Source organism: Salmo salar, chromosome 01 (genome assembly GCF_965601325.2).
Source record: "Salmo salar chromosome 01, fSalSal1, whole genome shotgun sequence".
In the NCBI taxonomy this organism is placed as follows: domain Eukaryota; kingdom Metazoa; phylum Chordata; class Actinopteri; order Salmoniformes; family Salmonidae; genus Salmo; species Salmo salar.
In genome coordinates this window covers 183,676,263-183,701,066 of record NC_138291.1, presented here as the reverse complement: position 1 = coordinate 183,701,066, position 24,804 = coordinate 183,676,263, and the positions used below count along the sequence as shown (strand labels likewise).

Below are 24,804 nucleotides of genomic sequence, written 5' to 3'. Positions count from 1 at the left end.
TGTTCGATAATGTCCTTCTTTATGTCCCAAAAATGTCAATTTATTTGGCGCGTTCGATTCAGAAATACACCAGTTTCAACTCGCCCAACATGCCTACTAAGTATCTAATAAGTTACCTGTAAACTTGGTCCAAACATTTCAAACAACATTCCTAATCCAACCTCAGGTACCCTAAAATGTAAATAATTGAAAAAATGTAAGATGGAATAAACTGTTTCTAATACCGGATAAAAAACAACGTGAAGCGCGTTCTTGTTCACGTGCACCAAAACAGTAGAGTCCACCTGGAGTGACACTTACAATGAATAGGACTACTTCTTAATTTCTCAAAAGAAAAACATCGAACAATTTCTAAAGACTGTTGACATCTAGTGGAAGCCATAGGAACTGCAACCAGGTTCCTAATAATAAGGGTATGCCATAGAAACCATTGGAAAATCCTATGACCTCAATTTTGTTTTTCCCTAGATGGTTTGTCCTCGGGGTTTCACCTGCCATATCAGTTCTGTTATACTCACAGACATCATTTTAACAGTTTTAGAAACTTTAGAGTGTTCTATCCAAATCTACCAATTATATGCATATCCTAGCCTCTGGGCCTGAGTAACAGGCAGTTTACTTTGGGCACGCTTTTCATCCAGAGGTGAAAATACTGCCCCCTACCCAAGAGAGGTTTTAACTGCCTTGTTCAGAGAAACAGTTTTTTACCTTGTCAGCTCGAGGATTTGATTTTGCAACATTTACAAAGCCAACTCTCTAACCACTAGGCTACCTGCCGCCCCCAGGACATGAGTCCATATTGGACACACCTTGGGGCGGCAGCACACACCTTGGGGCGGCAGGTAGCGTAGTGGTTAGAGTGTTGGACTTGCAACCGAAAAGTTGCAAGATCATATCCCCGAGCTGACATGGTAACAATCTGTCGTTCTGCCCCTGAACAAGGCAGTTCCTAGGCCGTCATTTGGGGGAGGGTACTGTCATCATTGAAAATAAGAATTTGTTCTTAACTGACTTGCCTAGTTAAATAAAGGTTAAAAAAAATAATGATGTGTTATTTTATAGTTTTGATGTCTTCACTATTATTCTTCAATGTAGAAAATAGAAAAAAAATTAAAAACCCTAGAATGAGTTGGTTTTTCCAAACTTTTGACTTGTACATTATACAAAAAGTTGTTATTTTCAAAAGAGACAAATCCTTTTTTTTTTCTTTTTTTTTCTCTCATTTCGATCTTGTCTCATCGCTGCAACTCCCCAACCGGCTCAGGAGGCGAAGGCCGAGTCATACGTCCTCCGAAACATAACCCGCCAGACCGCGCTTCTTATCACCCGTGCACTTAACCCGGGAAACCAGCCGCACCAATGTGTCGGAGGAAACACCGTTCAACTGATGACCGAGGTCAACCTGCAGGCGCCCGGCTCACCACAAGGAGTCAATATCATATCAACATAATAACAAAACACAGAAAAGGGTAAAATGCGGGTTAGAACATTGGCATGTATCCTTTCAAAGAAAACAAAATGTGATATTTGACATTCAGTTGAATACCTGAAGTCCCACAAAAAATGTCTGGATTCCAGTGATTTTCTATGTGTCATTATGCCATTTTTTATGTACAGTCAATACAGTCAATATTTTATGGATTTTTAAAATAAAAAAAAATAGTTGAATATCTTACTGCATTATGCAGCTGTTACGGTTTTCAGAACTGGATTTTGACAATTTGTCCATGCTGATGGGCATTGCTAGTGTACAGCCAAATGAACCCTATTCCTAATATGCCCTAGTCAAAAGTAGTGTGCTACATCCTGTAGGGAATAGGGTGTCATTAGGGGGAGCATTACAGCATAGTAGCTTCACTATAAACAATCACACACTGAATCAGGAAGCATCAGTTAGTGGCACTGTGTCAACAACAGAGAAACCAATGTATGTACTTGTTGATGGAAAACCTCCAAATATTGTTGAACTCATTATAACACATTTGTGTGTTTAATCAGCAGTGAACAGAACTACAGCCTACAGTGAACAGAACTACAGTCTACAGTGAACAGAACTACAGTCTACAGTGAACAGAACTAGAGTCTACAGTGAACAGAACTACAGCCTACAGTGAACAGAACTACAGCCTACAGTGAACAGAACTACAAAATGTTACATTGTTCAATTAGGAGCCATATGGCCATAGAATAGGAATAGAAGATAATTTATCAGCTTCACCGATGTTGTCGTTCTCTGAGTACCCACCACCTCCATGTCTGTCTGTGTCTGTCTCTGTCTGTCTGTCTGTCTGTCTGTCTGTCTGTCTGTCTGTCTGTCTGTCTGTCTGTCTGTCTGTCTGTCTGTCTGTCTGTCTGTCTGTCTGTCTGTCTGTCTGTCTGTCTGTCTGTCTGTCTGTCTGTCTGTCTGTCTGTCTGTCTGTCTGACTCTCACTCACTCACTCACTCACTCACTCACTCACTCACTCACTCACTCACTCACTCACTCACTCACTCACTCACTCACTCACTCACTCTTCTATTGGCAGAGGGAACATTGTGTTGACTGTTATATCTCTCCCCCGTAACACGCTCTGAGGTTGGCTAGCTGGAACAGATGTTTCTTTGTGGGTTTGAGCTACAGAACAAGACCATAACCGGTGTCTTAATTACAGTTTCAGATGTTTAGCTTGACAGAGAGGACACTGTCAAACCAGGTCCGCTCAGGAAACCGTCTGCATCCTTATGGGACCTGGTCAAAAGTAATGCACTGTATAGGCAACAGGGTGGTCCAAAGTATTTCATTTAACCTTTATTTAACCAGATCATTTTTGAACCAATTCTCATTTATAATAAGGAGCTGACCAAGAGGCATAACATTACAACAGGGAACAGGACACACAGTCACACAATCAACTCTGACACTACGGATCCAAGTATATCTGACCAAATTACGAAAGACAAGAATTGTACTTTTAAATTATGTGAAGTCAGTGTGGAAGATGTGAAAGTATTATTGTTATCTATCAACAATGACAAGCCACAGGGGTCTGGATGGATAATTACTGAGAATAATAGCAGACGATATTGCCACTCCTATTTGCCATATCTTCAATTTAAGCCTACTAGGGAGTGTGTTGCCTCAGGCCTGGAGGGAAGCTAAAGTCATTCCGCTACCCAAGAATTGTAAAGCCCCATTTACTGGCTCAAATAGCCGACCAATCAGCCTGTTACCAACCCTTAGTAAACTGACCAGATACAATGCTATTTCACAGTAAACAAACTGACAGACTTTCAGCACGGGAAGGGAAGGATATTCAACAAGCACAGCACTTACACAAATGACTGATGATTGGCTGAGAGAAATTGATGATAAAATTATTGTGGGGGCTGTCTTGTTAGACTTCAGTGCAACTTTTGACATTATTGATCATAGTCTGCTGCTGTAAAAACATATGTGTTATGGCTTTACACCCCCTGCTATAATGTGGATAAAGAGTTACTTGTCTAACAGAACACAGAGGGTGTTCTTTAATGGAAGACTCTCCAACATAATCCAGGTTAGAATCAGGAATTCCCCAGGGCAGCTGTTTAGGCCAATTGCTTTTTTCAGTCTTTACTAATGACATGTCACTGGCTTTGAGTAAGGCAGTGTGTCTATGTATGCGGATTACTCAACACTATACACGTCAGCTACTACAGCGACTGAAATAAATGCAACACTTAACAAAGAGCTAAAGTTAGATTCAGAGTGGGTAGCAAGGAATAAGTTACTCATAAATATTTCCAAAACTCAAAGCATTGTATTTGGGACACATAATTCACTAAACCCTAAACCTCCACAATGTCTCGTAATGATGAATGTGGAAATTGAGCAAGTTGAGGTGACTAAACTGCTTGGAGTAACCCTGGATTGTAAACAGTCATGGTCAAAACATATAGATACAACAGTATCTAAAATAGGGAGAAGTCTGTCCACAATAAAGCGCTACTCTGCCTTCTTAACAACACTGTCAACAAAGCAAGTCATACAGGCCCTGGTTGTGTCGCACCTGGACTACTGTTCAGTCGTGTGGTCAGGTGCCACAAAAAAGGACTTAGGAAAATTGCAATTGGCTCAGAACAGGGCAGCATGGCTGGCCCTTAAAAGTACACAGAGAGCTAACATTAATGACATGCATGTCAATCTCTCATGGCTCAAATTGGAGGAGAGATTGACTTCATCATTACTTGTTTAGAAAAACAAAGATGTGTTGACAAGCTGAATGTACTGAGCTGTCCAAACTGGCCTCCCTTGGGAGATGTTTTGATGTGCCAGGACAACCCAGACACACACAAAGGTGCATACACACACATGGTGATATTGTTGTATGCTGGTATTGAACATTTTTGTGTTGTGGATATGTGGTGGTGTAGAGATGTTATATGATGTACTGTTTAATCTTTATCTCATTCAGTACAAACATAGTTCACTGTTTTATCTGTAATTTTATATGTAATATGGATGCTTTGGTGTGTTTGGACCCCAGGAAGAGTAGCTGCTGCCTTGGCAGGAACTAATGGGGATCCATAATAAACCCCAGGAAGAGTAGCTGCTGCCTTGGCAGGAACTAATGGAGATCCATAATAAACCCCAGGAAGAGTTGCTGCTGCCTTGGCAGGAACTAATGGGGATCCATAATAAACCCCAGGAAGAGTAGCTGCTGCCTTGGCAGGAACTAATGGAGATCCATAATAAACCCCAGGAAGAGTAGCTGCTGCCTTGGCAGGAACTAATGGGGATCCATAATAAACCCCAGGAAGAGTAGCTGCTGCCTTGGCAGGAACTAATGGGGATCCATAATAAATCAAATACAAATGCAAATAGTGGTGTCTGGGTCATATCACTCAGGAAGACAAGCCAGTAAAAAAATACATATTTTATCCTATGTTATGATAATTGTGTAGTTGGCTTTATAACCCATTAGTTCATAAGCAAATGTGATATACAATAAAATTGAGACAACAAAAAGACAAATCAACTACACATACGTTTGTTTCATCACAAAACCGGAGGGGAACATTTGTCCGGTGGAGTCCACAAAGCAAATATTGCATGTAACAAACATTTACATGACCTGCAGCATGGTCAAGCAAGTTCATGTTTTCGACAGTTTAATAAACAACTACTGAGTTACCCGCAAGTCAGCACAAAGACAACTTCTTCCGCTACTCAAGCACCATTTCAACTTAAACATTTAAAAATCATCAAATCAACAAACCTATATTAAGAGCATTCGTAAAGTATTCAGACCCCTTGACTTTTTCCACATTTTGTTATGTTATAGCCTTATTCTAAAAATGGATTAAATTCATTATATTACTCATCAATATACACACCATAACCCATAATTACAAAGCGAAAACAAGTTTTCAGAAATGTTATTTATATATAAAAAAATATGAGTACCTTATTTATATAAGTATTCAGAACCTTTGCTATGAGACTCGAAATTGAGCTCAGGTGCATCCTGATTCCAGTGTTCATCCTTGAGATGTTTCTACAACTTGATTGGAGTCCACCTGCGGTAAATTAAAATGATTGGACATGATTTGAAAAGGCGCACACCTGTCTATGTATATAAGATACACACCTGTCTATACAGTGCATGTCAGAGCAAAAACCAAGCCATGAGGTCAAAGTAATTGTCCGTAGACAGCCGAAACAGGATTGTGTCGAGGCACAGATCTGGAGAAGGGTAAAAACAATTCCCCAAATACAGGTGTGCCAAGCTTGTAATGACGTTTTGCAAAGGAAGTGATTTGATTGGTCTTGAGCAAAATCCAAACTGGCCTCCCTTGGGAGGTGTTTTGATGTGCCAGGACAACCCAGCTCAGCTCAACGCTGATGGTCTAATTTATTTTATAATTTTTTTAATTAAAATTAAAGGGAGGCCAAAGGCATCAGTCAATCAACATGATAGGTAGATCTGGTATGGTGGTATCAATCAACATGATAGGTAGATCTGGTATGGTGGTATCAATCAACATGATAGGTAGATCTGGTATGGTGGTATCAATCAACATGATAGGTAGATCTGGTATGGTGGTATCAATCAACATGATAGGTAGATCTGGTATGGTGGTATCAATCAACATGATAGGTAGATCTGGTATGGTGGTATCAATCAACATGATAGGTAGATCTGGTATGGTGGTATCAATCAACATGATAGGTAGATCTGGTATGGTGGTATCAATCAACATGATAGGTAGATCTGGTATGGTGGTATCAATCAACATGATAGGTAGATCTGGTATGGTGGTATCAATCAACATGATAGGTAGATCTGGTATGGTGGTATCAATCAACATGATAGGTAGATCTGGTATGGTGGTATCAATCAACAGTGGCAACATGTCATACTATTTTGGTCCAGACAGCATCAGATACATCGGCTACACAAACTGAGACAGAGGAGTGCTGTTTCACACGCTCAGGTGATTTCTCTGGTGAGATCCGGTGAGATTCAGCCACTTGCAAATTGGCTTAGAGCAGAAATACCAAGGGAACAGAGCAGACTTAATGACTAGCAGGTACATTACTCAGGAGGAGTATGGTGGACTCAGATAGCAGTAGACTTAATGATTAGCAGGTACATTAGGAGTGTGGTGGAATGAATGTGTTCGTTTGAAGGTCTTTTGCAGTCGTTGGTGGCAGAAAACTGGAATGAATGAAAACTGGAAGTGTTGGTTTTGGAATGACTAGTGCAATGTACAGCCTCTACCAGACTGCAGATTGGTATTGGTAGTGGAGATGTTGAGGAGTGAGCTGAGGTAGAGGAGGAAATGGTAAGTAAATTGGTAAATCAGTGGGTCTGGCGTTGTGTGTGTAACGAAAGCCAGTTGACCAGGGTGTAAAGGTCACAGTTCACCAGGGTGTAAAGGTCACAGTGATGAGTGTTGAAGGGAGCACTGGTAACAAAGGCAGATGGCAGTGTGGTAAATTACATCGAATTTATTGAAGGAGGTTTTGGGGGTAAGCCTGTAAACTACATGGTCAAGAAGTGCTCTATAAAATCAAATGGAATAATGTTTTGAGAATTGCATATTCATGAATAATGATAAAGATTTGGCCCAGTCCCACAGAGAGAATGAATGATAAAGATTTGGCCCAGTCCCAGAGAGAGGAGAATGATAAAGCTGTGGCCCAGTCCCAGAGAGAGGAGAATGATAAAGCTGTGGCCCAGTCCCAGAGAGAGGAGAATGATAAAGCTGTGGCCCAGTCCCAGAGAGAGGAGAATGATAAAGCTGTGGCCCAGTCCCAGAGAGAGGAGAATGATAAAGCTGTGGCCCAGTCCCAGAGAGAGGAGAATGATAAAGCTGTGGCCCAGTCCCAGAGAGAGGAGAATGATAAAGCTGTGGCCCAGTCCCAGAGAGAGGAGAATGATAAAGCTGTGGCCCAGTCCCAGAGAGAGGAGAATGATAAAGCTGTGGCCCAGTCCCAGAGAGAGGAGAATGATAAAGCTGTGGCCCAGTCCCAGAGAGAGGAGAATGATAAAGCTGTGGCCCAGTCCCAGAGAGAGGAGAATGATAAAGCTGTGGCCCAGTCCCAGAGAGAATGAATGATAAAGATTTGGCCCAGTCCCAGAGAGAGAATGAATGATACAGATTTGGCCCAGTCCCAGAGAGAGAATGAATGATACAGATTTGGCCCAGTCCCAGAGAGAGAATGAATGATAAAGATTTGGCCCAGTCCCATAGAGAGAATGAATGATACAGATTTGGCCCAGTCCCAGAGAGAGAATGAATGATAAAGATTTGGCCCAGTCCCAGAGAGAGAATGAATGATACAGATTTGGCCCAGTCCCAGAGAGAGAATGAATGATACAGATTTGGCCCAGTCCCAGAGAGAGGGGAATGATACAGATTTGGCCCAGTCCCAGAGAGAATGAATGATACAGATTTGGCCCAGTCCCAGAGAGAGGAGAATGATACAGATTTGGCCCAGTCCCAGAGAGAGAATGAATGATACAGATTTGGCCCAGTCCCAGAGAGAGGGGAATGATACAGATTTGGCCCAGTCCCAGAGAGAATGAATGATACAGATTTGGCCCAGTCCCAGAGAGAGGGGAATGATAAAGATTTGGCCCAGTCCCAGAGAGAGAATGAATGATACAGATTTGGCCCAGTCCCAGAGAGAGGGGAATGATACAGATTTGGCCCAGTCCCAGAGAGAATGAATGATACAGATTTGGCCCAGTCCCAGAGAGAGGAGAATGATACAGATTTGGCCCAGTCCCAGAGAGAGAATGAATGATACAGATTTGGCCCAGTCCCAGAGAGAGAATGAATGATACAGATTTGGCCCAGTCCCAGAGAGAGAATGAATGATACAGATTTGGCCCAGTCCCAGAGAGAATGAATGATACAGATTTGGCCCAGTCCCAGAGAGAGAATGAATGATCCAGATTTGGCCCAGTCCCAGAGAGAGGGGAATGATCCAGATTTGGCCCAGTCCCAGAGAGAATGAATGATACAGATTTGGCCCAGTCCCAGAGAGAGAATGAATGATACAGATTTGGCCCAGTCCCATAGAGAGAATGAATGATACAGATTTGGCCCAGTCCCAGAGAGAGGGGAATGATACAGATTTGGCCCAGTCCCAGAGAGAATGAATGATACAGATTTGGCCCAGTCCCATAGAGAGAATGAATGATACAGATTTGGCCCAGTCCCAGAGAGAATGAATGATAAAGATTTGGCCCAGTCCCATAGAGAGAATGAATGATACAGATTTGGCCCAGTCCCAGAGAGAGAATGAATGATAAAGATTTGGCCCAGTCCCAGAGAGAGAATGAATGATACAGATTTGGCCCAGTCCCAGAGAGAGGGGAATGATCCAGATTTGGCCCAGTCCCAGAGAGAGAATGAATGATACAGATTTGGCCCAGTCCCAGAGAGAGGAGAATGATACAGATTTGGCCCAGTCCCAGAGAGAGGGGAATGAGGAGGTTGAGAAAGACAAAAGGAAATCATAGAGAGAGAGAAAACAGAATTCATTGTTCCCAGCCTGCTGATTCTCTCTCTGCCATCTGAAGATCGATGAGATGCTTGGCAGAAGCTACAGCATAGACTGTATCCTAAATATCACCCTATTCCCTATATAGTACCAGCTATTCCCTATATAGTAATAGCTATTCCCTATATAGTACTAGCTATTCCCTATATAGTACTAGCTATTCCCTATATAGTACTAGCTATTCCCTATATAGTACTAGCTATTCCCTATATAGTACTAGCTATTCCCTATATAGTACTAGCTATTCCCTATATAAAACTAGCTATTCCCTATATATTACTAGCTATTCCCTATATAGTACTAGCTATTCCCTGTATATTACTATCTATTCCCTATATAGTACTAGCTATTCCCTATATAGTACTAGCTATTCCCTATATAGTACTAGCTATTCCTTATTTAGTACTAGCTATTCCCTGTATATTACCTGTTATTATACTATATATTCCCTATATATTACTAGCTATTCCCTATATAGTACTAGCTATTCCCTATATATTACCTGTTATTATACTATATATTCCCTATATATTACTAGCTATTCCCTATATATTACTAGCTATTCCCTATATAGTACTAGCTATTCCCTATATAGTACTAGCTATTCCCTATATAGTACTAGCTATTCCCTATATAGTACTAGCTATTCCCTATATAGTACTAGCTATTCCCTGTATATTACCTGTTATTATACTATATATTCCCTATATATTTCTAGCTATTCCCTATATATTACTAGCTATTCCCTATATAGTACTAGCTATTCCCTATATAGTACCAGCTATTCCCTATATAGTACTAGCTATTCCCTATATAGTACTAGCTATTCCCTATATATTACCTGTTATTATACTATATATTCCCTGTATAGTACTAGCTATTCCCTGTATATTACCTGTTATTATACTATATATTCCCTGTATATTACTAGCTATTCCCTATATATTACCTGTTATTATACTATATATTCCCTATATATTACTAGCTATTCGCTATATAGTACTAGCTATTCCCTGTATATTACCTGTTATTATACTATATATTCCCTATATAGTACTAGCTATTCCCTATATAGTACTAGCTATTCCCTATATATTACCTGTTATTATACTATATATTCCCTATATATTACTATCTATTCCCTATATAGTACTAGCTATTCCCTATATATTACCTGTTATTATACTATATATTCCCTATATAGTACTAGCTATTCCCTATATAGTACTAGCTATTCCCTATATATTACCTGTTATTATACTATATATTCCCTATATATTACTAGCTATTCCCTATATATTACTAGCTATTCCCTATATATTACCTGTTATTATACTATATATTCCCTATATATTACTAGCTATTCCCTATATATTACCTGTTATTATACTATATGTTCCCTATATATTACTATCTATTCCCTATATAGTACTAGCTATTCCCTATATATTACCTGTTATTATACTATATGTTCCCTATATATTACTAGCTATTCCCTATATAGTACTAGCTATTCCCTATATATTACCTGTTATTATACTATATATTCCCTGTATAGTACTAGCTATTCCCTATATATTACCTGTTATTATACTATATATTCCCTGTATAGTACTAGCTATCCCCTATATATTACCTGTTATTATACTATATGTTCCCTATATATTACTATCTATTCCCTATATATTACCTGTTATTATACTATATATTCCCTGTATAGTGCTAGAAAGGCTGAGCTGATGTTGTGGTGCTGTGTCTTTGGGGAGATGCTAGGCCCCAAATTACATCCTATTCCCCCTATACTGCAATTCCTTTGACCAGGGGCTCTAGTATAACGTAGTGCACTACGTAAGGAATAGGGTTCCGTTAAGGATGCATCCTGACTGACAGTACTGTCTCTGAGTCATCCTCCCTGATTAACTTCACTTCCCCTTTCTTCCTTTGGTCTAGTGTATGTCACAACAATAACAATGGCCCATCCATAACACAGTGACAAAAGTGATATCTGGATTTTATTTGTTCAGTTTGACCTTGTGATATTTATAAATGTCAGACAGATTAGTGATCCGTGTTTGACGGTGCAAAATAATGTTCCTCTAAGCATTATGTAAACACACAAGCAATTACCAGAGATAATGTACACTCTTACATGCCCAGAGAAAATGTAAAATATTACAGGCACAGAGATAATATACACTATTACTGGACCAGAGATAATGTACACTGTTACAGGCCCAGAGATAATGTCAAATATTACAGGCCCATAGATAATGTACACTATTACATGCCCAGAGATAATGTACACTATTACAAGCCAAGAGATAATGTACAATATTACATGCCCAGAGATAATGTACATTGTTACAGGCCCAGAGATAATGTACACTATTACAGGCCCAGAGATAATGTACACTGTTACAGGCCCAGAGATAATGTACACTATTACTGGACTAGAGATAATGTACACTGTTACATGCCCAGAAATAATGTACACTATTACATGCCCAGAGATAATGTACACTATTACAGGCCCAGAGAGAATGTTCACTGTTACAGGCCCATAGATAATGTACACTATTACATGCCCAGAGATAATGTACACTATTACATGCCCAGAGATAATGTATACTATTACAGGCCCAGAAACAATGTCAAATATTACAGGCCCAGAGACAATGTACACTGTTACAGGCCCAGAGATAATGTACACCATTACATGCCCAGAGATAATGTACACTATTACAGGCCCAGAGAGAATGTTCACTGTTACAGGCCCAGAAACAATGTCAAATATTACAGTTATTGGTCCATACACATGGTTATCAGATGTTATTGGTCCATACACATGGTTAGCAGATGTTATTGGTCCATACACATGGTTATCAGATGTTATTGGTCCATACACATGGTTAGCAGATGTTATTGGTCCATACACATGGTTATCAGATGTTATTGGTCACATGGTTACCAGATGTTATTGGTCCATACACATGGTTAGTAGATGTTATTGGTCACATACACATGGTTAGCAGATGTTATTGGTCACATGGTTAGCAGATGTTATTGGTCCATACACATGGTTAGTAGATGCTATTGGTCACATACACATGGTTAGCAGATGTTATTGGTCACATGTTTAGCAGGTGTTATTGGTCCATACACATGGTTAGTAGATGTTATTGGTCACATGGTTAGCAGGTGTTATTGGTCCATACACATGGTTAGCAGGTGTTATTGGTCACATGGTTAGCAGGTGTTATTGGTCCATACACATGGTTAGCAGGTGTTATTGGTCACATACACATGGTTAGCAGATGTTATTGGTCACATGGTTACCAGATGTTATTGGTCACATGGTCAGCAGATGTTATTGGTCCATACACATGGTTAGCAGATGTTATTGGTCACATGGTTAGCAGATGTTATTGGTCCATACACATGGTCAGCAGATGTTATTGGTCCATACACATGGTGAGCAGATGTTATTGGTCCATACACATGGTTAGCAGATGTTATTCGTCCATATACATGGTTAGCAGATGTTAATGCGAGTGTAGTGAAATGCTTGTGCTTATAGTTCCGTCAAAGCAGTAATATCTAACAACTAATCTAACAAATTCACAACGACTACCCTATACACACAAATGTAAAGGGATGAATAAGAATACGTACATATAAATATATGGATGAGCGATGGCCGTGCAGCATAGGCAAGATGCAGTAGATGGTATAGAGTACAGTATATACATAGATGAGTAATGTAGGGTATGTAAACATTATTAAAGTGGCGTTATTTAAAGTGACTCGTGATACCTTTATTAAGTCTATTTTTTAAAGTGGCTTAGTGATTTGAGTCTGTATGTTGGCAGCAACCTCTCAATGTTAGTGATGGCTGTTTAACAGTCTGATGGCCTTGAGATAGAAGCTGTTTTTCAGTCTCTCGGTCCCAGCTTTGATGCTCCTGTACTGACCTCGCCTTCTGGATAGTAGCTTGGTGAACAGGAAGTGGCTCGGGTGGTTGTTGTCCTTGATGATCTTTTTGGCCTTCCTGTGACATCGGGTGCTGTAGGTGTCCTGGAGGGCAGGTAGTTTGCCCCCAGTGATGCGTTGTGCAGACATGCACCACCCTCTGGAGAGCCCTGCAGTTGAGGGCGGTGCTGTTGCCGTACCAGGCGGTGATACAGCCCGACAGGTTGCTTTCGATTGTGCATCTGTAAAAGTTTGTGAGTGTTTTAAGTGACAAGCCACATTTCTTCAGCCTCCTGAGGTTGAAGAGGCACACTTGTGCCTTCTTCACCACGCTGTCCATATGGGTGGACAATTTCAGTTTGTCTGTGATGTGTACGCCAAGGAACTTAAAACGTTCCACCTTCTCCACTGCTGTCCCATCGACGTGCATGGGGGGTGCTCCCTCTGGTTTTTCATGAAGTCCACGATCATCTCCTTTGTTTTGTTGACGTTGAGTGAGAGGTTATTTTCCTGACACCACACTCCGAGGGCCCTCACCTCCTCCCTGTAGGCAGTCTCGTCGTTGTTGGTAATCAAGCCTACCACTGTAGTGTCGTCTGCAAACTTGATGATTGAGTTGGAAGCATGGCCATGCAGTCATGGGTGAACAGGAAATATAGGAGAGGGTGAACAGGGAATACACACCCTTGTGGGGCTCCAGTGTTGAGGATCAGTGGGATGAAGATGTTGTTTCCTACCTACACCACCTGGGGGCAGCCCATCAGAAAGTCCAGGACCCAGTTGCACAGGGCGGGGTCGAGACCCAAGGTCTCGAGCTTAATGACAAGTTTGGAGGGTACTATGGTGTTGAATGCTGAGCTGTAGTCAATGAACAGCATTCTTACATAGGTATTCCTCTTGTCCAGATGGGATAGGGCAGTGTGTAGTATGATGGCGATTGCATCATCAGTGGACCTATTGGGGCGGTAAGCAAATTGGAATGGGTCTAGAGTGTCAGGTAGGGTGGAGGTGATATGATCCTTGACTAGTCCCTCAAAGCTCTTCATGATGACAGAAGTGAGTGCTACGGGGCAATAGTCGTTTAGCTCAGTGACCTTAGCTTTCTTGGGAACGGGAACAATGGTGGCCATCTTGAAGCATGTGGGGACAGCAGACTGGGATTGACTGAATTTGTCCGTAAACAGATACAGCTGGTCTGCGCATGCTCTGAGGACGCGGCTAGGGATGCCGTCTGGGCCGGAAGCCTTGCGAGGGTTAACGCTTAAATGTTTTACTCACGTTAGCTATGGAGAAGGAGAGCCCACAGGCTTTAGTTGCTGGCCACATCAGTGGCCATGTATTGTCCTCAAAGCGAGCAAAGAAGTTGTTTAATTTGTCTGGGAGCAAGACGCCGATGTCCGCGACGGGGCTGGTTTTCTTTTTGTAATCCGTGATTGACTGTAGACCCTGCCACCTACGTCTCGTGTTTGAACCGTTGAATTGCTACTCTACTTTGTCACTATACTGACGCTTTGCTTGTTTGATTGCTTTACGGAGGGAATAGCTGCACTGTTTGTATTCGATCATGTTTCCAGTCGCTTTGCCATGATTAAAAGCGCTTTCAGTTTTGCGCGAATGCTAGCTGCCATCAATCAATTGTTTCTGGTTAGGAAAGGTTTTAATAGTCACAGTGGGTACGACATTGCCGATGCACTTGCTAATAAACTCGCTCACCGAGTAAGTGTATACATCAATATTATTGTCTGAGGCTATCCGGAACATATCCCAGTCCATGTGATTGGAGCAATCTTGAAGCATGGATTCCGATTGGTTAGACCAGCGTTAGATAGCCCTAAGCATGGGCATTTCCTGTTTTAGTTTCTCTCTATAAGCTGGGAGCAACAAAATGGAGTCATAGTCAGATTTGCTGAAGGCAGGGAGGGGTAGGGCTTTGTATGCATCGTGGAAGTTAGAATAGCAATGATCCAGTGTGTCTGCTTGCTTATACATGGCTGTGACTATAATCGAAGAGAATTCTCTTGGAAGATAATGCGGTCGGCATTTGATTGTAAGGAATTCTAGGTCAGGTGAAGAAAAGCACTTGAGTTCCTGTATGTTGTTGTGAATACACCATGAGTCATTAATCATAAGGCATACACCCCCGCCCATCTTGTTACCAGAGAGACGTTTGTTTCTGTCGGCGCGATGCATGAAGAAACCGGGTGGCTATACCGACTCTGACAACATATCCCGAATGAGCCATGTGTCCGTGAAACAGAGAATGTTACAATCTCTGATGTCTTTCTGGAAGGCAACTCATGCCCTAATTTTATCCACCTTGTTATCTAGAGATTGGACATTGGCGAGTAATATGCTCGGAAGTGGTGGATGGTGTGCTCGCCTTCTGAGTCTGACCAGCTCCGTCTGCCTCTCCTGCGGCGACCGCGTTTGGGTCGGCCTCTGGGACTAGATCCCATGTCCAGGGCGGAGGTCCGAACAAAAGATTTGCTTCGGGAAAGACGTATTCTAGGTCGTAATATTGGTAAGTTGACTTTTCTTTCTTTTCATTTTTTGCTTTCATATCCAATAGTTCTTCCCGGCTGTATGTAATAACACTGGAGATTTTCTGGGCTAACAATGAACTAATACATTAAAAACACATATAACTGCATAGTTTCCTAAGGACCTGAAGCGACCATCTCTGTCGACGCCACCTTTAAACGCCTTTAGAGCAAAAATCATACAAACACTTGGTTCTTTACAGAACTTTCAGATATTTTTATGATGAGAAATCAGGCCTGGGCTTTTCAGGCAATTGAGAAATAGATCAACTCAGTGACTTTCAACATGGCACCATCATAGGATGCCACCTTGCCAACAAATAAGTTTGTCATATTTCTGCCCATGTCAACTGTAAGTGCTATTATTGTGAAGTGGAAATGTCATGGAATAACAACAGCTCAGCCGCGAAGTGTTAGGCCACACAAGCTCAAAGAACGGGCCACCAAGTCCTGAAGCGCATAAAAATCGTTGGTTGAAAACTCACCACCGAGTTCCAAACCTCTGTGGCTTGTGGCTGAACGGAAGCAAGTCCCCACAGCAATGTTCCATCATCTAGTGGAAAGCCCTTACAGAAGAGTGGAAGACTGTAAAAGCAGCAAAGGGGGGACCAACTCCACATTTATGATTTTTAATGAGATGTTCGACAAGCAAGGGTCCACATACTTTTGGTAATTTAGTGTACTTTGGATGGTGCTCTCATTGACCGTGTCCCCACCTATACAGTGGCTTGCGAAAGTATTCACCCCCTTGGCATTGTTCCTATTTTGTTGACTTACAACCTGGAATTAAAATAGATTTTTGGGGGGGGTTTATATCATTTCATTTACACAACATTTCTACTACTTTGAAGATGTAAAATATATTTTTTTGTGAAAAACAAGAAATAAGACAAAGAAACTGAAAACTTGAGAATGCATAACTACTCAATCCCCAAAGTCAGTACTTTGTAGAGCCACCTTTTGCAGCAATTACAGCTGCAGTTCTCTTGGGGTATATCTCTGTAAGCTTAGCACATCTAGCCACTGGGATTTTTGCCCATTCTTCAAGGCAAAACTGCTCAAGCTCCTTCAAGGTGGATAGGTTCCGCTGGTGTACAGCAATCTTTAAGTCATACCACAGACTCTCATTTGGTTTGAGGTTTGGGATTTGACTAGGCCATTCCAAGACATTTAAATGTATACCCTTAAACCACTCACATGTTGCTTTAACAGTATACTTAATGTCATTGTTGCTGCCACCACCATGTTTCACTGTGGGGATGGAGTTCTCGGGGTGTTCGGAAGTGTTGGGTTTGCGCCAGACTTAGAGTTTTCCTTGATGGCCAAAAAGCAACACTGTAGTATCATTTGACCAGAGTACATTCTTCCATATGTTTGCTTATTTCTTTCTTTAAGCAATGGCTTTTTTCTGGCCACTCTTCTGTAAAGGCCAGCTCGGGAGTGTATGGCTTAAAGGGGTCCTATGGACAGATACTCCAATCTCCGCTGTGGAGCTTTGCAGCTCCTTCAGGGTTATCTTTGGTCTCTTTGTTGCCTCTCTGATTAAGGCCCTCCTTGCCTGGTCTGTGAGTTTTGGTGGGCGACCCTCTCTTGGGAGGTTTGTTGTGGTGCCATATTCTTTCCATTTTTTAATAATGAATGTAATGGTGCTCCGTGGGATGATCAAGTATCGGATATTTTTTTATAACCCAACCCTGTTCTGTACTTCTCCACAACTTTGTCCCTGACCTGTTTGGAGAGCTCATAGGTTTTCATGCTGTAGCTTGTGTCATTAGCATTGGCAACAATATAATTAGCTATTTGATTAGCTGTTCAGGAGTCTTATGGCTTGGGGGGTAGAAGCTATTTAGGAGCCTTTTGGACCTAGACCTGGCGCTCCAGTACCGCTTGCCATGAGGCAGCCGAGAGAACAGTCTATGACTGGGGTGGCTGGAGTCTTTGACAATTCTTAGGGCCTTCTTCTGACACCGCCTGGTATAGAGGTCCTGGATGGCAGGATGCTTGGCCCCGGTGATGTACTGGGCCGTACGCACTACCCTCTGTAGTGCCTTGCGGTCGGAGGCCGAGCAGTTGCCATACCAGGCAGTGATGCAACCTGACAAGATTCTCTCAATGGTGCAGCTGTAAAACCTTTTGAGGATCTGAGGACCCATGCACAATCTTTTCAGTCTCCTGTGGGGGAATAGGTTTTGTCGTGCCCTCTTCACGACTGTCTTGGTGTGCTTGGACCATGTTAGTTTGTTGGGGATGTGGACGCCAAGGAACTTGAAGCTCTCAACCTGCTCCACTACAGCCCCGTCGATGAGAATGGGGGCATGCTCAGTCCTCCTTTATCTGTAGTCCACAATCATCTCCTTTGTCTTGATCACGTTGAAGGAGAGGTTGTTGTCCTTGCAGGTCTCTGGCCTTCCCCCCTGTAGGCTGTCTCATCGTTGTCGGTGATCAGGCCTAACACTGTTGTGTCATCAGTAAACTTAATGATGGTGTTGGAGTCGTGCCTTGGCATGCGGTTATGAGTGAACAGGGAGCACAGAAGGGGACTGAGCACGCACCCCTGAGGGGCCCCCATGTTGAGGATCAGTGTGGAGTACGTGTTGTTACTTACCCTTACCACCTGGGGGCGGCCTGTAAGGAAGTTCAGGATCCAGTTGCAGGGGGAGGTGTTTAGTCCCAGGGTCCTTAGCTTATTGATCAGCTTTGAGGTTACTATGTGTTGAACACTGAGCTGTAGTCAATGAATAACATTCTCACATAGGTGTTCCTTCTGTCCAGGTGTGAAAGGGCAGTGTGGAGTGCAATAGAGATTGCATCATCTGTGGATCTGTTGGTACAGTATGCAAATTGGAGTGGGTCTAGGGTTTCTGGGGTAATGGTGTTGATGTGAGCCATGACCAGCCTTTCAAAGCACTTCATGGCTACTGACTGGTTGGTCAACGCATGCTCGGTGTACACATCCTGGTAATGTGGTCCTGCGGCCTTAAGAATGTTGACCTGTTTAATGGTCTTACTCACATCGGCTGTGGAGAGAGTGATCACACAGTCGTCCGGAACAGCTGATGCTCTCATGCATGTTTTAGTATTACTTGCCTAGAAGCGAACATAGAAGTTATTTAGCTCGTCGGGTAGGCTTGTGTTACTGGGCAGCTCTCGGTTGTGCTTGCCTTTGTAGTCCGAAATAGTTTGCAGGGCCTGCCACGTCCGATAAGCATTGGAACTGGTGTAGTACGATTCAATCTTAGTCCTGTATTGATGCTTTGCCTGTTTGATGGTTTGTCGGAGGGCATAGCGGGATTTCTTGTAAGTTTCCAGGTTAGAGTCCCGCACCTTGAAAGCGGCAGCTCTAGCCTTTAGCACAGTGCGAATGTTGCCTTTTATCCATGGCTTCTGGTTGGGGTATGTACATACAGTCACTGTAGGGACGACGTCCTCGATGCACTTATTGATAAAGCCAGTAGCTAATGTGATGTTCTCCTCAATGCCATCGGAAGAATCCCGGAACATGTTCCAGTCTGTGATCGCAAAATAGTCCTGTAGTTTAGCATCTGCTTCATCTGACCACTTTTTTATACACTGAGTCAGTGGTGCTTCCTATTTCCATTTTTGCTCATAAGCAGGAATCAGGAGGATAGAATTATGGTCAGAATTGCCAAATGGAGTGCGAGGGAGAGCTTTGCATGCATCTCTGTGTGTGAAGTAAAGGTGGTCTAGATTTGTTTCCCTCTGGTTGCACATTTAACATGCTGATAGAAATTAGGTAAAACTGATTTAAGTTTCCCTGCATTAAAGTCCCCGGCCACTAGGAGCGCTGCCTCTGGATGAGCCTTTTCCTGTTTGCCTATGGCGATATACAGCTCATTGAGTGTGGTCTTAGTGCCAGCATCGGTCTGTGGTGGTATGTAGACCACTACAACAAATTCTGATGGAAACTCTGTAGGTAAATAGTGTGGTCTACAGCTTATCATGAGATACTCTACCAATCGAGCAAAACCTCAAGACTTCTTTAGATATCATGCACCAGCTGTTGTTTACATAAATGCATAGGCCCCTGCCCCGTGTCTTACCAGAGGCTGCTGTTCTGTCCTGCCGATGGAGTGTATAACCCGCCAGCTGTATGTTCTTAATGTCGTCGTTCAGCCACGACTCCGTGAAGCATCTTTTTGGTCATAAGAGACGGTAGCAGCAACATTATGTACAAAACAAGTCATGAAACACGCAGATTTTTTTTTTGCATGGTTGGTTAAGAACCAATAAGATGGCAGCATTCCCCTCCGGCGCCATTTTACGTATCATACAACATGCATTTGACTGCTAAACAGACTAGCAGATATCTCACTAAACAACACCTGCTGCTTCTGCTGTCTAAGTGGATAACCCCCTGGAGCTTTGTGCTACATCTCCTCCACCTCTCTAAGTGGATAACCCCCTGGAGCTTTGTGCTACATCTCCTCCACCTCTCTAAGTGGATAACCCCCTGGAGCTTTGTGCTACATCTCCTCCACCTCTCTAAGTGGATAACCCCCTGGAGCTTTGTGCTACATCTCCTCCACCTCTCTAAGTGGATAACCCCCTGGAGCTTTGTGCTACATCTCCTCCACCTCTCTAAGTGGATAACCCCCTGGAGCTTTGTGCTACATCTCCTCCACCTCTCTAAGTGGATAACCCCCTGGAGCTTTGTGCTACATCTCCTCCACCTCTCTAAGTGGATAACCCCCTGGAGCTTTGTGCTACATCTCCTCCACCTCTCCGTGGCTCACGAGACGCATCAGTTTGACATCTGCTGTACTCAGCTTCAGTATTCTACTGGTGCTCTATGTCCGTGACACCAGATGCTGTACTCAGCTTCAGTATTCTACTGGTGCTCTATGTCCGTGACACCAGATGCTGTACTCAGCTTCAGTATTCTACTGGTGCTCCATGTCAGACAGTGACACATAATCTAACGTCAGCTAGCTAGGCTAATTAAGGCTGCATTGCATGCATTTTGTCAACCAAGAGTAAAACATAACAACGTCTCCATTCAGAATATACAGTAGCAGCCTACCTGCTCTTGGTCGTTGTAGCCCATCCTTCTCCTTTACTTCTAATTTCATCATTCTAATTCCGTCTTCCATTGATTAGATATCTCCTAACGTTAAACACAGTCTGCCTCTATAGAATCCAGGAGAGGGTTAAAGACAGTCTATTCTGCCTCCAGGAATTCCAGGAGCGGGTTTTAACAAAGTCTATTCTGCCTCCAGGAATTCCAGGAGCGGGTTTTAACAAAGTCTATTCTGCCTCCAGGAATTCCAGGAGAAGGTTAAACAGTCTATTCTGCCTCCAGGAATTCCAGGAGAGGGTTAAACCAACATTAGCATATATACTGTACATCATCATGTTTCTTTGTGACTGTGAGAAAGCGTTCTGTATTCTTGTCATCTTCCTGTTGTGTTGTAGGAGATGATTCATATATTTAGGCTGTGTCTGGTTGTTGTTTTGTCTCCATCAGACAACATGGTTCAGTGCAGCAATCTGCTGTTACCTGAGATGCTGTTCATTGATCTGAATTTAGACTGTGCTGTGATGCTCAGCATTTGTGCAGGAGGGTGTGGGACATTTCAGTTCTTATTTCTGATTGGCTTATCAACGTAGTGATAAATCTATATGTTCCAGGGTTCTGAGGATTCCGTGCTCAAGCCTTTGAAGATATAAAGTGAGTCAGCTATGAGCCAAGGAGCAAGGCGAGGAGAGAGACTAGCAGGAGGGAGGCGAGGAGAGAGACTAGCAGGAGGGAGGGGAGGAGAGAGACTAGCAGATGCAAGGCGAGGAGAGAGACTAGCAGATGCAAGGCGAGGAGAGAGACTAGCAGGCGCAAGGAGCAAGGCGAGGAGAGAGACTAGCAGGAGCAAGGAGAGGAGAGAGACTAGCAGATGCAAGGCGAGGAGAGAGACTAGCAGGCGCAAGGCGAGGAGAGAGACTAGCAGATGCAAGGGGAGGAGGGAGGAGAGGGGAGGAGGGAGGAGGGAGGAGAGGGGAGGAGGGAGGAGGGAGGAGAGGGGAGGAGGGAGGAGGGAGGGGAGGAGAGGGGAGGGGAGGAGGGAGGAGAGGGGAGGAGGGAGGAGGGAGGAGAGGGGAGGAGGGAGGAGGGAGGAGGGAGGAGAGGGGAGGAGGGAGGAGGGAGGAGAGGGGAGAGGGGAGGAGGGAGGAGGGAGGAGAAGGGAGGAGGGAGGAGGGAGGAGAGGGGAGGAGGGAGGAGGGAGGAGGGAGGAGAGGGGAGAGGGGAGGAGGGAGGAGGGAGGAGAGGGGAGAGGGGAGGAGGGAGGAGGGAGGAGAAGGGAGGAGGGAGGAGGGAGGAGAGGGAAGAGATTGTAGCGCCAGGCCCCTTCAATCCCTTCTCTCCTCCTCGTGACAAATGCCAGCCATGATGTGTGTGTGTGTGTGTGTGTGTGTGTGTGTGTGTGTGTGTGTGTGTGTGTGTGTGTGTGTGTGTGTGTGTCTCATCCATGATGAAGAGAATGATAATGAAGTCATAGACCACTGAGTTAGTGCGTGCACCCTAAATGGCACCCTATTCCCTACATAATTCTTTGGGCCTAGGTCAAAAGTAGTGCACTATGCAGGGAGTATGGTACAGTACCATATGGGACACACAGTGTCAGAGCTGAGCTGCTCCCACTCTACTCATCAAAAAATACTGCCTCAAAAAACATACAGGCTTTGTATCAAGAAACAGAACTTCACGATTTCTATAATTATCCACAATTTAGACGTTGGATTGGACTGCTGTATGCAGAGATTGCTATTACTATTACTATCCAGCAAATAAATATTACTATTACTATCCTGTAGACATGTATTACTATTACTATCCTGTAGAAATATATTACTATTACTATCCTGTAGACATGTATTACTATTACTATCCTGTAGAAATATATTACTATTACTATCCTGTAGAAATATATTACTATTACTATCCTGTAGAAATATATTACTATTACTATCCAGCAAATAAATATTACTATTACTATCCTGTAGAAATATATTACTATTACTATCCAGCAAATAAATATTACTATTACTATCCTGTAGAAATATATTACTATTACTATCCTGTAGAAATATATTACTATTACTATCCTGTAGAAATATATTACTATTACTATCCAGCAAATAAATATTACTACTACTATCCTGTAGAAATATATTACTATTACTATCCAGCAAATAAATATTACTACTACTATCCTGTAGAAATATATTACTATTACTATCCTGTAGAAATATATTACTATTACTATCCAGCAAATAAATATTACTACTACTATCCTGTAGAAATATATTACTATTACTATCCAGCAAATAAATATTACTACTACTATCCTGTAGAAATATATTACTATTACTATCCTGTAGAAATATATTACTATTACTATCCTGTAGAAATATATTACTATTACTATCCAGCAAATAAATATTACTATTACTATCCTGTAGAAATATATTACTATTACTATCCTGTAGAAATATATTACTATTACTATCCAGCAAATAAATATTACTACTACTATCCTGTAGAAATATATTACTATTACTATCCTGTAGAAATATATTACTATTACTATCCAGCAAATAAATATTACTACTACTATCCTGTAGAAATATATTACTATTACTATCCAGCAAATAAATATTACTACTACTATCCTGTAGAAATATATGACTATTACTATCCAGCAAATAAATATTACTACTACTATCCTGTAGAAATATATTACTATTACTATCCTGTAGAAATATATTACTATTACTATCCAGCAAATAAATATTACTACTACTATCCTGTAGAAATATATTACTATTACTATCCAGCAAATAAATATTACTACTACTATCCTGTAGAAATATATTACTAATACTATCCAGCAAATAAATATTACTACTACTATCCTGTAGAAATATATTACTATTACTATCCTGTAGAAATATATTACTATTACTATCCAGCAAATAAATATTACTACTACTATCCTGTAGAAATATATTACTATTACTATCCTGTAGAAATATATTACTATTACTATCCAGCAAATAAATATTACTACTACTATCCTGTAGAAATATATTACTATTACTATCCAGCAAATAAATATTACTACTACTATCCTGTAGAAATATATTACTATTACTATCCTGTAGAAATATATTACTATTACTATCCTGTAGAAATATATTACTATTACTATCCAGCAAATAAATATTACTATTACTATCCTGTAGAAATATATTACTATTACTATCCTGTAGAAATATATTACTATTACTATCCAGCAAATAAATATTACTACTACTATCCTGTAGAAATATATTACTATTACTATCCTGTAGAAATATATTACTATTACTATCCAGCAAATAAATATTACTACTACTATCCTGTAGAAATATATTACTATTACTATCCAGCAAATAAATATTACTACTACTATCCTGTAGAAATATATTACTATTACTATCCAGCAAATAAATATTACTACTACTATCCTGTAGAAATATATTACTATTACTATCCTGTAGAAATATATTACTATTACTATCCAGCAAATAAATATTACTACTACTATCCTGTAGAAATATATTACTATTACTATCCTGTAGAAATATATTACTATTACTATCCAGCAAATAAATATTACTACTACTATCCTGTAGAAATATATTACTATTACTATCCAGCAAATAAATATTACTACTACTATCCTGTAGAAATATATTACTAATACTATCCAGCAAATAAATATTACTACTACTATCCTGTAGAAATATATTACTATTACTATCCTGTAGAAATATATTACTATTACTATCCAGCAAATAAATATTACTACTACTATCCTGTAGAAATATATTACTATTACTATCCTGTAGAAATATATTACTATTACTATCCAGCAAATAAATATTACTACTACTATCCTGTAGAAATATATTACTATTACTATCCAGCAAATAAATATTACTACTACTATCCTGTAGAAATATATTACTATTACTATCCTGTAGAAATATATTACTATTACTATCCTGTAGAAATATATTACTATTACTATCCAGCAAATAAATATTACTATTACTATCCTGTAGAAATATATTACTATTACTATCCTGTAGAAATATATTACTATTACTATCCAGCAAATAAATATTACTACTACTATCCTGTAGAAATATATTACTATTACTATCCTGTAGAAATATATTACTATTACTATCCAGCAAATA

At 41.2% G+C, this 24,804-nt stretch overlaps 1 protein-coding gene across 2 annotated transcripts in view; it reads left to right on the top strand.

Moving 5' to 3' along the window:
- LOC106572571 (ciliary neurotrophic factor receptor subunit alpha) overlaps positions 1-24,804 on the top strand; it is a 329,676-nt gene that overhangs the window by 70,757 nt on the left and 234,115 nt on the right. The window contains exon 2 of one of the 2 annotated variants that reach the window (XM_082957103.1): positions 15,335-15,527. The exons of the other annotated variant lie outside the window; for it this stretch is intronic. The gene's annotated coding sequence lies outside the window, so the exon portion shown is untranslated. The remainder of the gene's footprint in view (positions 1-15,334; positions 15,528-24,804) is intronic. 2 annotated transcript variants of the gene reach the window in all.